Source organism: Notechis scutatus, chromosome Z (genome assembly GCF_049901735.1).
Source record: "Notechis scutatus isolate UNSWTSFEM ecotype Mainland chromosome Z, rNotScu1.2, whole genome shotgun sequence".
NCBI lineage: Eukaryota > Metazoa > Chordata > Lepidosauria > Squamata > Elapidae > Notechis > Notechis scutatus.
Window position 1 is genome coordinate 59,578,769 of NC_142025.1, and position 12,250 is coordinate 59,591,018.

The 12,250-nt window shown below is 41.6% G+C and overlaps 1 protein-coding gene across 4 annotated transcripts in view; it reads left to right on the top strand.

Moving 5' to 3' along the window:
• Nucleotides 1-12,250, top strand: part of TRAK1 (trafficking kinesin protein 1) — a 289,447-nt gene that overhangs the window by 93,265 nt on the left and 183,932 nt on the right. The window lies entirely within an intron of this gene.

Consider the following 12,250-nt stretch of genomic DNA (forward strand, 5'->3'; position numbering starts at 1 on the left):
CAAAGGCCCCCTACCATCTTCATGCAATTAATCAACAAGGTGCTACATGAGCACCTTTATAAAGGGGTCCTTGTCTATTTGCATGATATTCTTATATTTAGTGAAACAATAGAGGAACATGTGAAGCTAGTGTGCCAAGTCCTGAAAAAACTACTCGCAGCAAAGCTATATGTCAAGCTGTCAAAATGCAAGTTCCACAAGACCGCTCTGCACTACCTGGGCAAACGAGGGGATAGAAATGGACCCGGCAAAAGTCAAAGCAGAACTAGACTGGCAGCCCCCTCATGCTTACAGACAACTTCAAAGCTTCCTAGGGTTTGCTAACTTCTAGCCTTGTCCATAAGAGAACTACTAAAAACTGGGGGGGGGGGGAGCAGAAACCCTGTCCTAGCCACCCCATAAACTGGACTTTGGAATGTCAGTGGGTGGTTGAGATATTAAAAAGACTCTTTACTGAGGAACCCACCCTCAAACACTATGGCCTTTTGTAGTGCAAGCAGACGCCAGCAATGTCACGATTGCTGCTGTCCTGCTCCAAAGAAATGCAAGTGGAGATCGACAACCATGAGCTTACACTTCCAAAAAACTGCCTGACACCAAAAGGAGGTGGGCAGTATGGGAGAAAGAAGCATATGCAGACAGATGGGCATTGCTAACCTGGAGACATTTTTTGGAGAGCAGTCAAGTACCATTTGAAGTCTGGACTGGCCACAAAAACTTAGAAGTGGTAAATAAAACAAAAAACTCCACCCAAAGCAGGTTCGCTGGGCACAATATTTCAAATGGTTTAACTTTGAACTAAAGTACATTCAGAGAGGGAAGAATCTACTCGCCGATGCCCTGTCCAGAAAACCACAATTCAACAGCAAGCCACCGGAAGTAATCCACGCAATGATTTCCCCCTCCCCAACCAGTAGGACAAGCCATCATATGGTCACAAACCAGACAAAAACCCACAGAGGGGATGACATGACCCAAAACTTAAAGAATGAACTATTAACAAACCCCTGATACAAAAAGAATAAAGGAGCACTAACCCTCAAAGTCAGACTGGCATGAAAGGGACCCAGCATCTACGTGCCCCATAGCCTATGGCTTCAAATACTTCAAAAAAGCCATGACTCTAAACCAATTGGGCATTTCAATTATTTAAAAACGCTGCATCTCGCCAGGAGACAATTTTGGTGGTCAAAAATGAAGAAAGACATTGAGGACTATATGAAAAGCTGTGCCACTTGTGCAACCATGAAAAAGAGACCAGGGAAGACCTCAAGTCTTCTCCAATGTGGCAGATCCGTCCTGACCATGGGAGGAAATTGCCATGGATTTAATTGTGGACCTTTCTGACAATTAAGACTTCGCCAGCTGCTAGGGAAAGTGCATCCTCTTTTCCACTGTAGCTTACTTAAGCCAGCAGTGAGTTTGCAGCTTAGGCCAATAGATTGAGCAGCTCCCAAACCACTTGTAATTGAAGGGAAAATTCCCTTTGAAATAAAAAGAATCTTAGAATCCATAGTACACAGAGGGCAATTGCTATATTTAGTGTATTGGAAAGAATGCTCTCTCTCTCTCTCTGAAGCCTACTGAGTGAAAAGTTGGAAGGTGAAGGCAGATTGGTGAAACAGTTCCATGATAAGTACCCCCATAAGCCAAAGGGGCTCTTGTGGGGAGAGAGGAGGTTAGGGAGACCTCCAATTAACCTCCCTGTGATTTTTCTTGCAGGAAACCTTCAATTGGGGGGGAGGGCAACCTGTCAACCTGAAGCTGGCCTAACTGTGGCCATTTTCTCTTCATAGGTTTCCTCTAAGGAGGTTTCTCTTCTCATTGCTCCAGGGGTGACACAGCCTGGAACTAAGGGCCCAAGGAGGGTGATATAGAGATAGATGGGGAGTTGTAGCCTAAATAAAATTCTTTATCCTAGAAATCAAGGAAGTTTGTGCAGGTGTTTGAAATGTGGAGACTGAAGTCACCTAGCTATTGGACTGGAGACTGTGGGGGAGTGACAAAGTTTTACTTTTAATTGGATATAAAAATGGTGGCAACATAGACCCTGTTTTCCACCAAGTCTGTGTCAATTTGATACATCCCAATAAAATGTTCTTTGAGGAATATGCCTGCCTTGGAATTCTTATTGAATGGGATGTATCACTTGGAACCTTGACACATGGTGGGTCTGGCCAGTTCAACACCACTCATGTCAGGAGTGCCTATAGTGGCCCGGGTGCTGTGTGTGATCCATTATTTCCAGCAGAGGAAGACGAGACCAGGGAGAGCACCAAACCCTTATCCTCCAGGGGAGCCTCCTCATCTCTCTCATGCCATGCAGATGACCCCAGATGGTGGCACAGGCTGTCTAGAGCCCTAGGCAGCAGAAGGCAAGTGCCCAGCCCGGCCCTCAAGCTCCCAGGGCACATGGACCCTCCAACCCAGTGCTGCTTCACTCTTCTTGGCCAGGTTGCTCATGGTGTGTGCAGGAAGGCAAAGTGTGTGATCAAATGCTTGCAGCCCTCCTGAACTCTGTTTTTGGCTGCAGTGACCTCCTACAGTGTTCTGTCAGCTAAAATGGAGCTCGGGAAGGTAACGTGCAGCCTTCCTGAGCTTCGTTTTTGCTGGCAGAGCCACTGTAGGCTGGTCCTTCGCTATTTCTAGGGCAACCCCCTAGGCCAGACCTAGGCACCCTTGAGTTTGAACAGGAGGAGGGAAGACATACAACGGACCTGGAGGCCATCTGCTGCAGAGCATGTTGGTCCCCACTGCCCCTGGGGTGATGAACCTGTTGAAAAACATGGCAACTGCGCATTGCCTGGTGTGGCAAACAGGTCCATCAAAGGTCGACTGAATTTTTGAGTCAGCTCAAGAAAAAGGGAAGGATGCAGCCTCCACTCTGCATAGTCTGTCATGGCCCTACTGAGCCAGTCTACCTACACATTGTCGCTGCCAGAAATATGGTCTGCCCGGATGGACAACAGGTGTTTGTCTGCCCATCTGCCCAAGGCTTCCACTTCTAACATGAGAGACTGGGAACTGGTACCCCCCTACCTATTTTATATGGGCTTTGGCAGCCACATTGTCCATCATCACGAGGACATGTGCTCCTTCCACAAACTGTTGAAAATGTTGAAGAGCCAGTCAGTCTGCCCTGAGCTCCAGCCAATTGATGTGAGCCTGTTCTTCTGCTGATCATAGACCCTGTGCCATCTGGGACAACAAGTGAGCGCCCCAACCTGAGAGACTGGCATCTGTCATAATGGTGACCCTGTCCGTTTCCTTGAAGAAGTAACCATTAGAGATGGACTTGGAGAGCCACCGTCGAAAAGATTGTGTCACCTCCCTGGGGTCCCTGACCCTGAATAAAGAGTGGCTACTATCTTGCCCAATAGTTGAAAAGGCGAGCCAGAGGGGAGGATCCCTCTCTCTGGATACAGTTTGCTAAAGCTTGCAAACTCTCTTGATGGTCCTGAGAAAGAAAAATCTGGCAAGGTATAGTATCTGTAGTGGCTCCTAAATGAAGTAAACCAGTGGAAGGAATAAATTGACTTTTTTTGATATTTATTGAAAAACCATGGTTCTGCAAGACCGTGATCGTAGTCGGCAAGTCATGTCTTGCCTCCAATCATGAGGCTGATAATATTAATATATCATCCAAATAACATTGTAGACAGACTGAAACAGCGCGAAGGTGCACTGCCAGGGCCTTTAACGCTTTAATTAAAATCCTAGGGGCAGAGGATAACCCAAATGGGAGGGCATGATACTGAAAATGGCACCCTTCATAACAAAAACGAAGAATCGATGTGAATGGCAGATAGGAATATGGAGATAGGCCTCTGTCAAATCAATAGAGGTGAGGAAATTGCCCTCCCTAATGCTCTCCAGAATAGTCTGGAGGGACGGCATTTTAAAACACTGATAAATGAGGTATCTATTGAGCCATTTCAAATCTAGAATTGCCCCCACCCCCCCACCCCACCTGAGGCCTTGGGAATTACAAAATGTCTTGAATAAAATCCCTGTCCTTGTTGACTTACGGGAACTCTCTGGATGGCCCGGAGATCGAGCAAGTGTTGGATGGCAGACTCCACGAGCTCCCTCCTTACCTTGCCCCGGAAATAGGACATGAAATGAAAAACCTCAGGGAAGTGGAGCAGAACTTTAGGAAAAGGCCCGACCTCACCTTATTTAACACCCAGGCATGTAAAGTAATCTCCTCCCATCTGTCAGCAAGGCTGGCCAAACAGCCACTGATGGAGATATAGTTAGAGATATAGTTGGAGATATAGTTAGAGATATAGGCTGGAGATATAGTTAGCATTGGCAACGGAATGGATAACTTCCTCCTCGAAAGGGCTGTTTGCCCAAATATTGTTGCCTGCCCTTGCCTGCTTGATCTTGAGGTTGATAAGGATGGTGATAAGGAGGCCTTTGAGACAGTTGAAAACTGGGACCTGGCTCAGACCGAAAGGATGGTTGTCTGAAGTATGCAGCAGGGTGAGACTCTGCTCTTTTGTAGAGGGCCAGTAACACCTTCCTCTTATCCCTTGACTCCATGAATAGAGGATCCAAGGCTTCTCCAAACAGACGGTCCTCTTGAACTGGGTTTGAGACCAACTTCCACTTTCTCCTGCCATCTGCCTGCCAATGTTGAAGTCGGCACATACGCCTAGCTGCCACAGAAGCAGCCATGGCCTTAGTTGCAAATCTGGCTCCATGAAGAGTAGCATCTGCAATAAATTCTGCATCCACAACCAGCTTATTAATATCCTGGTGAGCTCTAATATCTGAAATTGGAAGCCTATCCTGCAGTTGTCGCAACCATCTGAGAAAGGCTCTAGTGAAAAAAGAGGCAGCCGTGGATGCCTTGACTGCCCAAGCAGCCGCTTGATGGGCTCTCTACAATGACTGTTCAATCCTCTTGTCCTCAGCCTTGAAGACCTTCTCAGGATCAGAAGGCACAGATGAACCTGACATCAAGACTGCCACAAGTCCATCTACCACAGGAACTTGCAGTCTCTTGGTAAGTTCCAGACCCATGTTGAAAAACTACGATCAGTAGCAGATAGACTAGGTCCTGAAGCAGTAGTATCTAGTTGTTTGTGTAAGGAAGAGCTTAGGAGATGGAACAACCTCTGCTCGAATAGTTGGTTCATCAAACAGAGTATCAGATTCCATAGGAGCGTCCCAGCTGGAATCTCCATCACCAGCACCTGGACCCAGATTGGCAGTATTTCTGGCCTTAAACAGCAATAACTTGAATAGAGTAGGACGGAACAGACTAGTAAAGGCCGGCTGATCAGGTACTAAACCCTCGTCCTCAGAAAGGTCAGATTCTTTTTTATGTCCCTCTCCTGCCAGGGAGGAATGAGCATACACTGAAGGATCAGGAGATCCAGGGTCCTGGAGTAGAGAACCAACCTCCTTCAGACAAGCGCCCCACCTGTTCTCTTGATGGCATAACAGAAATGTTCGAAGCCTCCGAGGAATGATGTCAAAACCTCTGGATTCCTTCAATTTTGCCTTTCCAGATAGCCCTGTCTATGATGACTTGCATATTTACAGGAACTTCCTCTTCAGTGGATTCAGTGGCCCTAAGCCACTGGCCCTGCTGTAGGAGTGAACATTGCTTCCACTCCTGGCCTAGGCCTGGCAGTCTGCTGTTTCCAAGGCTCTGAACAAAAGGCCAAATCTTGGGGATCCCCATAAATATAACTGCTGCATAGCAGGACCTTCATTACCATCTGGGGACCAGACCTGCGCTCTTGTCCTGGTAGAAGGACCAGGATCTACCTCTTGTTGAAGATCCTCACTGCTGGGAAACAGCTCAGACACCCTTTGGATGTCTATTGCTATTGCTCCTCCCACTGGAAGCCTTCTGGCTCTTTGTAATCTGTTTTCCTAGTGCCTTCTGACACCCAGAAGCGTCCTTCTTCTCCGCCTTTGAGGCCTTCTTGGATGGTAAGGCCTTTTTCCTGGCTTGCCTGTATGAGCAAGAGCCAAGGAAGTAGAGCTGTGTGTTCCTGCCCTAGAGGCCCTGCCTCCTCTTGGGGCTTCTGCCATGCTGTATAATGGCCCTCTTTCTACTACACACCACACAAGGAAGAGAATCAATGGCGGGTGTTGTGGGAGGGGGAATCCAACTACCTCAACCCCCAATGCTCCAGGCCACTCCTGAAGTCCTCTTCAGCCCTTGTTATCTCAGCAGGACATTACCACACCCTGCTGGCACTGAGCTCCCACCAAGGCCTCACAGTTTAAATTTTCTGGGCCCAACCTGGATAATAGAAGCCCAAAGGCTTGAAGAACCAGGTCTTACCTCGGTGCTAGGAAGCAAGCTTCCCCACCGGCACAAAGCACCTTGCCCCCTTCTTAGTGGCTCCTGCTGTCTCTATGAAGCTGAAAACCCAGCAGTGGACTGCAATAGGTGCTTTGGAGGGCCTGGAGACACAGGCCGAATTCCCCTGCCAATTTGTGTAGGCTGCTAATCACGCGGCCTGCCTCTTCACCGCAGAGCTCCAAAAAGGCTACCGCAGCCTCTGCTGGCCATGCCGGAGCATCAAAAAACTCTTCGTGGCTCAACTGATCAGCTGTGAAGTGGGCCACTATTTTTAAAACTTTTTTCTTTTTTTCTTTTTTTGATGGTGTAGCAATATTTGCTACAAGAGAGAGGCAATCTATGTCCGTCCTGGCTGAAGAACTGAATTGAAAGCTGGGGGAGTTCCAGCAACAGAGGCGGAGCTAAACAGCTTTGACAGACTCAGTTCAATCAGCTAGGAGATGGAGTTAACCCTTGCCTGGACTCTTGTAACCATACAAGGGAGAACAGTGATGGCTAACCTTTTTGGCACCGAGTACCCAAAGCGCACATCCCCAAAATGCAATATGTGCATGTCCCTTGCAGATGCACCCCATGCCCCGTGCATGTGCCTTGCCCCCTGTGCATGCACGGCAGAGATCTGAAGACCGGGTGGCCAATGGGGGGGAGCATAAGCATGTGTGGCGGAGCTGAGCTGGGGCAAAGGCTCGCGTGCCCATAGAGAGGGCTCTGCATGCTACCTCTGGCACGCGTGCCATAGGTTCGCCATCATGGGTTTAGAACTTTTCAGGTCTTATTATTCCATTGAGGAAGAATTTGGTTAGAGATAAGGGTACAGCCCCATCTAGTGTTCTTTAGTCCTTGGTGGGGTTATACACTTGTAGCAGAAAGACTGTCAAGCATTCCTGGAAATGAACTCTTTTGTGTAAATGTATCCCCAGATCACCAAAAAATAAAAGTAAATGTAAATTTTGTAACCTCATTCTCTATAAATACAGTATGCAATAATCATGTTTATTTCATCTTGACATTCTTGAAAATCATCCTTATAATGGGATCAAACAAGTTGTTAGGCATATTTAAAGATTAATGGCTATATTTTAGTATTCACATTAGACTTTATATCATAATAAATTTATGAGTTTTTGAAAGTTCACCTTTTTAATTTTTTTAATTAAATTAAAATTTTAAAGATTAATTTTTGTTTCCCCCCCCTTTGAACGCTCTTAATCTTTTTATCCACCTTCAATGTTGTTTTGCAATTTGATTTCACTGCTTATTTAGGCAACTGAATAGATTTATTGTTACACTTACATGCTTTTTTAAAAATGAACAGCGTATTTGCTTTTTCAGCAATTCCACCATCTGTCTGGACAGCGTGGGCTGTAGAACCAGTGATGGAAAACAAAAGGTTTAGTCTTGGTAGTGTTGCAATTTATTTTGTTTTGTTTTTCAGCAAATGGTAAATATGAAAAACATTCTTTCTGCCACAGGGAAATGGTGCTCAGAAAAGCCTTCCATTCCTTTCTGAATGTGATATTTTTATTATATTTCTTTCTGATCAGAGTAAAATTCACAACTCACCTATTTTATTTTCTGGGAGTGCTTATGGAGTCTCTATGAGAATCAGAGACAATTCTAAAATTAAAGTTATTTGGTTTTGCAGCATGGCAGCTTCCCATTTAATTTTCTCTAAATTTAAATGAGGCAGAGATCCTGGCGGGCACCAATTAAAGTATATCGAAGCCTAGGGATACCATTCTTGTTTAATATATTAAAGGGGTACCATTCTTGTTTAATATATTAAAAGGTGGCATACTTCTTCCTTAAAGTTCTTCATCATGAAGTGCATTATGATAGTGCATTATCATGCTAAGAAAGAATTGTTAAAGCATCCAAAATCTCAGACTCATAATGTTGGTTAGCTGTGTACCAGTGGAGCTTCCTATAGTTTGGGATATCTTCCCAAAATTTGCATTGTATCATGACAAAGCCAACCCTTACTTTTTTGAAATGGTATTTTTTTAAAAAAAATCTTATGTAGTTGAACCAGTTTATTTGAGCAGTATATTATGGATTTAACTCTACCCTTGTTACTTGGCACCGTCTTTCTCAGTTTTCTGATAATGGGAGTGGCTATGCTGTCAGTTAAAACAAGATGGATGTGTCAGGCTTCAAATATATTGAAAGAGAAACCAACTATTGATGGTATAGTTTGTTCTGCATCTTTAAATTTGAGAGTATTTGCTTTACTGCTAAAATAACTAGGTTGGTTTGGGGTACAGGCTTAGCTGGGTGAGATAGAAGAGCATAAATTGTATAGTGCTTGACTTATAACTGTAATTGAGCCCAACGTTTTTGTGGCTAAGTGAGATATTTGTTATGACTTTCCTTGCCATAGTTTTAAGTGAATTATTGCAGTTGTTAAATTAATAAACCAGTTGTTAAATGAATCTGGCTTCCCCATTGACTTTGCTTGTCATAAGGTTGCAAAAAGTGTTCACATGATATGGGGACACTGCAATTGTCATAATATAAACCAGTTGCAAAGCATCTAAATCTTGGTGATATGACCATGAGGATGCTGCAATGGTCATAAATCACTTTTTTTTATTGATGTTGTAACTTCAGTGGTCACTAAATGAACTGTTTTAAGTCAAGGAGTATCTGTACTTGTTCATCCACTGTAGAGATTTGAATTGATCCTGGCTCCAACCCAATGATTCAGATTGTATTCTATATGTACCATTTGTGGAGGTTTGAGCCATTAGGAGGAGCCAAAAACAGGCAATCCCTTTGCAAGGATTTATTCTACCAGTTTTTGTGCAATCTCTTTGTAAGAAATGAAGAGGCAAGAACTGGATTAACATTATGAGTGGTATAACAGGATTGCTTAAATTCTTGGCTGGGTAGGTGGCATCTAGACTTTCCAAGACAGCAAAATGCCTGTCAAAACAGCATTGCTTTTTTCTGTCTACTGAGAAGTTGTTTTACCTAGAAGCGAGATTTCTAGGAATTGTTTGGTCTGCTGAATTGCACCAAAAAGATATCTTGAGATATTACCTTAATTCATGCTTGTCTCTGGCATTTAGAATACAATTTTATTCTAGACAGCTATTTTTTATTTGATTTGGGTGACAACAAAGTCCCTGAGCCAGATGGCACTAGTTACTTCTCCTGAATTAATATTAATAAAAAGAGATCTTCAGTGGAAAGGTAAGGTTTTCTTCAAAATATTTTTTTGACTTAATAATTTATGATATATTTTTGTTGAATCATTCAACTCTTCATGACTTGGTAGCCATTTCAGCCAATGAAAGCCATGAAATGGTAGCCATGAAATGAGTTTGGAGCTCAGCCAAGTTGCCTGCCAGTAACTGCTTCTTTGAATTATTGCAAGCATATTTGTATCACCAATGATAATATTTTGTGTTTTATGAAATGACATCAATTTGCACTTAATTCAATTTTTCCAGCCATGGGGGCTTCTCAGTGACTCTTGCTTGCATAATGCTTCCAGAATATTTAAATTTTAACCTCTGGTTTTATTTCATATAATATGAAAGAATATGTTTTGTGACCTTCTATTAAGGTATTCTTAATGGTTTTCTCTAATTTACAATTTAATTACATCAATTATTGCAATATTTTATAATGTAGAAGGTTAGAATGCTATTTATACTTACTGTAAACTTACATTTTACTGTTTTCAAACAATTATTTGCATAGGATTTTCCAATGATATTTCTCTCTGTGCGCAATAATCTTAAATACTGAAGTGGGAGTAAGCTTTGTGCTGATAAAATAATGGTTTTTATGTCAGACAACTCAGAACAATCATCATGTAATAATAATGGAATGATCATAATATCTTTATTATGGCAGATGTTATAATTGTCATAAGCCTTAGCTTGCATAGTTGAATTCTCAGAATTTATGATAGTCTTAATGCAAAACATGCAGAGGTTACCTGCCTCTGCAGAGGTTTTCTGCCTCTGTTTTAGATATCTACAATTATTAATATTCAAATTTTATTAAATATTGAAGGGGGGGAAACCCTTTCAACTTGGATTTTTTCTTGGTATAAATTCTGAATTTAATGGAAACTATCCTTCAGTAAGCATTTTTCTAGCAGGGAAAAAATATGAATAATAATTTCATTTAAAATGCATATTATTAGTATTGAGAATTAATCTGCCTCAGAACAGTAGAAATCCAGGCAGATTGGTCTGTCACATCTCATAAAATAAGGTTATTATTAGAAGGCCATAGTTTTGTACTTTAATTATTTTTTTTCTTCACAAGGGCATGGTATGTATTGTTTATATTTATGTGCAGTATTTAATAATATTAATCCTCTCCAGTTGCTTTTCAGTTTCTGAAACTAAGAAATCAGTAAAATAATTGCCATTCTACAGAAACAATTTATGAGAAATCTTATCATCAATGGATTGGATCGGTTAGTGTTAAGATGCTTTTTTGTAGTGGCATTGGATCCCAAAATACATTCTCTTTTTGATCATTTAAATTTACAAAAATTGCAAAAACTAGTACGCTAATAGTATTGATATACTAGAAACCTAAACTGTTTTTCAACACCATTCATCTACTTTGTTGTTTTTTTAAAGAAACAATCTTGGTTGTTTGAAAGTGCCAAAGATTAATAACAAAGAGTATATTCCAAATTCACTAAAATTCCTATTATACTCTTAAGTGAAAACCACGTTGGAATTTTATGACCATATTTTTTTATGACCATAGTTGGGACCAGAATTTAAGTTGCTGCAGTCATAAAGTTGATAATCATGTGACTGAATGCCAGTTAATGACCATTTTTAGATGGTTATTAAGTGAATTACACAACCTTTAAGTGAATCTGGTTTAACCTATTGACTTTGCTTATTGGAAGCACTCGGGAAAAGTCACAAATCACGATCAATCAAGGTGGATTTGATTTAAATCAAATCAATTTAAATCACTAGTAAAAAGGCTTGATATAAATCAACTCAATTTAAATCATAATTTTTAAAGAGCAACTGTCATCTCTGTCCTGCAGCGGCTCCTCCTCTTACCTGCTGATAGTCCCATTCACTTTAATGGGATGGCTGGTGATGCGGCAGTGACACAACAAGGTGAGGGACGTGGCAGGCAGCAGGTGAGTGGATGCCCACTAACGGGCGCTGCCATGATGGATCTGAAATGACAGGTGCTCTTTAATATTATATTTATAAGCTGCTTGTGTTTCACTTTCATTTTTACTGCTTGCCCTTCTTCCTCACAGTTAGAGCCTGATGGTACAGATGCATTTCTCTTCAAACAATCATACAGTTGGTAGTCTACATACAGTGGGATAAAGGAATATTCCTGCACTTTGTTTTATGATTTATCTCATGGTTACTGTGAAATTGTGTGCATGTTATCTCAGCTTGCAGAGCTTGGATTCATTGAATGAGTTTACCAAAATTGTAAATACTGCAGAATATACAGCTTCATGCTACATAACTAAGCTCCATTTCATTCTGAATAAACTAAATTATTAATGTATCTTAAATAGAAAACTATATTTAGATAGATTTTTACTCCAAAAGCATTTTATTAAAATAAATTCGATAAAAATAAAAAAATCCAATTTACATTTTTAAAAAATCTGATTTTTTATTTTTTTAAAAGAAATCATCTTTATCCATCCTGCGATCAATTGACCATGTGATTTGGTAGTCCAGGAAACCATGAGGGTGATATGATGGTAATTTTAAGGACAGGTTTTAAATCATTTTTTTCTGAGGCCATTATAATTTTGAATCACTGTTAAACTAACAGTCATTAGTCCAGGCCCACTTGTATACATATAGCTTCCAGAATGATGGAAAATATGGGACTAGATTTGGTTCATAGAATTGAAAATATAGTTTTTGTAAGAATTATATCAATATCCAAAAT